Raw genomic sequence first — 2,500 nt, 5'->3', positions numbered from 1 at the left:
GGCCGGGGACGACGGCCGGGCGGGCACCCGGCGAGACGGCGGCCACCGCGCGCGCGGTCGCCGCCGCCGCCGCACGGGGCGCGGCGGGGGGTTCGGGGAGAAGAGGCTGGGGGGGGAGGCGACGGGGGTGACCCCCGTCCCCGGCACGCACACGCGCGCGCGGCAGCACGGCACGGTACCACCGCGGTACCCACCCGCAGACAGCCGCCCGCGCGGGAGGCCGGGGGCGAGGCCCGCGCCTCCCCCCTTCTCTCTCCCCACCGCCGCGCCAGGCCCGACCGGCTCGACGAACCCTGGCGGTCCCGGGGGGACGAGCTCCACCCAGCGGGTGCTCCGGGAGCGGGGAGCTTCGGAGCGCTCCCCGAGTCTCGATTTAGGGGGACGAAGGCCCTCGGCAGCCCGCCGCCGCCGGGCTGCGGGGAACGACTCCCCGGGCCCGGGGCCGCGCGCGTGCGCGGGCCTGCGAGGCACCCCAGCCGCGCCGCTGCGACCGCCGCCCCGCCGCGAGGCGAGGGGCGGCGGCACAGGCGGGCGATTGATCGTCAAGCGACGCTCAGACAGGCGTAGCCCCGGGAGGAACCCGGGGCCGCAAGTGCGTTCGAAGTGTCGATGATCAATGTGTCCTGCAATTCACATTAATTCTCGCAGCTAGCTGCGTTCTTCATCGACGCACGAGCCGAGTGATCCACCGCTAAGAGTTGTCTGGCTTTCGGCACCGCCCCGCACGCGCGAGGGGGCCAGGACAGCTCACCACAGGCAAGCGGCCCTTACGGAGGATGGCCCACCGCCCGACCGACCGCCCCCCTCCGCACGCGCGGAGGGGGCACGGCGCAGCACGACGGAGAAAGCCTGGCCTCTGCTGACCGTACAAGCACACACAGAGAGGGTGGGGGGGAAAGGCACGGGGAAAAAAACTCCGAACGGCAAGGCTGGGGAGCCCGCGCTCCCGACCGACCCCGGAAATGCCTTGACCGTGTCGGAGCCGGCCCAGGCGCACGGGCTCGGCCCGGCCTCTGCGCAGAGGCAGCGATGCGCCCGACCGCGCGCGCCCTGCCCGCCACGCTCCGGACGACACGGCTGCTGCTGCTGGGCAGCAGCGGGGAGCCCCACCGGCCCCGCGCGCCCCTCCGTGCCGGCTGCGCCGCGCTACGACAGGCAGCTCCCCCCGGGCACGTCCCGACGGCGACTCGGCGGCCACGCCGCCGGCTCCGAGAGGCGGCAACCGCCAAGAGCCGGCGACGCACCGCCCGCGGCCTGCCGGACGGCACCCGCTGCCGCACCGGAGCGGCTGCCCTCCCGGAACCACCGCCACCGCTTCTCGCCTCGGCCCCCTTCCACGGGCACGCCCCAGGTGGAAGGCGGACGGCGCTAAGTCGGGGACAGCGCCCGCTCCCCCCGTTTCCACGCGGAGACCGCGCGTGGGGTGCCCCCGCCCGCCCCCGCCCACCTGCCCGGCGCGGCCGGGAAGCGCGACGGGGAAGCGGCGGGCAGGGCCCGGGGCGGGACAGCCGCGGCCGGCAGCGGGAGCCCTCCGGCCGACCGACAGGCCGAGCGGCGCCGCCGCCGCTCGGCCGGGGTGACGCCCTTGGCAGCAGCCAGTGGCGGAGACCGCCGAGCGCTCGCCAGGGCGAGGGGTGGGGGGGGAACAGAGCGCAGCGCGGCGCAGCGCGGCGACGGAGGCGCGGCGACCCGGCAGCCGCCCAGCGAGCCCCCACCGCGGGGACCCGCCACCCCGGGCAGTGAGCCCGCGCTCACGCCGGGGTCGCCCGTTTCGAGGCAGGCAGGCCGGCTACGGCCGACCGCACCGCGGCCTCCACCGAGACCGGACCGCGGAGAGGAGGGGGCAGCGGGACCCCTCCCCGGCACGGCTGCCCGCGGGACGAGCACGGGCGGCAGGCCAACCGAGGGCCTCGGTGGGAGGAACTCCCGGCCCCTTTAAGGCACCGCCGCCCGGCCGCCCCCCGGGTCGCATCGAGCCGCCCGCGTCTTTAAACCTCCGCCCGGCTCCACGGCCTTCGACCCCCGGGCTTGCCGAGGGAGGGCCGCGGAGGCGCGGACGCTAGGTACCTGGCCCTGGGGTGAGGGAAACGACCTGAAGGCCCCGCGGGGGTGCCTCCCCCGCTGCCGCCCTCGGGGGAGCGTCCGCCCGCGGGGGCGCGCCCGACATCCGCCGCCACCACCACGTCCTCCGGTTCCCGGGGCCCGGGGTTTCCCTCAGTAGCCCGGCGCTGCGCCCGGGAGGAGAGCCGTGGCTCGGGCCGCCCGCTGGCGCGGGACGCAGCCCGGCGGGGGCCTCGCCCACCAGGAGAGGCGGCGGCAGAGCCACCCCCCCCGCCCCGGCTCCCTCGTGGGGGAGAGGTGCGGGGAGAGCGGGGAACAGCCGCCGCCCCACCCGGCGCCGCGTACCCGCCCGGAACGCCCGGAGGCCTTTCGCCTGCGCGGCCGGCCGGACTGCTCCGCAAGCAGCCCGACACGGTGCGGGCAGGGTCGCGGGAGACGC

General features: G+C 78.0%; 1 non-coding gene across 1 annotated transcript; it reads right to left on the bottom strand.

Moving 5' to 3' along the window:
- Positions 1–547: 547 nt before the first annotated feature.
- On the bottom strand, positions 548–700 carry LOC126034796 (5.8S ribosomal RNA). The gene has a single exon (XR_007504752.1). It is a non-coding gene; the product is annotated as a 5.8S ribosomal RNA (ribosomal RNA).
- Positions 701–2,500: the final 1,800 nt, after the last annotated feature.

This window comes from Accipiter gentilis, chromosome 35 (genome assembly GCF_929443795.1).
Source record: "Accipiter gentilis chromosome 35, bAccGen1.1, whole genome shotgun sequence".
NCBI lineage: Eukaryota > Metazoa > Chordata > Aves > Accipitriformes > Accipitridae > Astur > Astur gentilis.
Note: the sequence above shows the minus strand (reverse complement) of the source record. Positions and strands in the feature narration are given on the sequence as shown.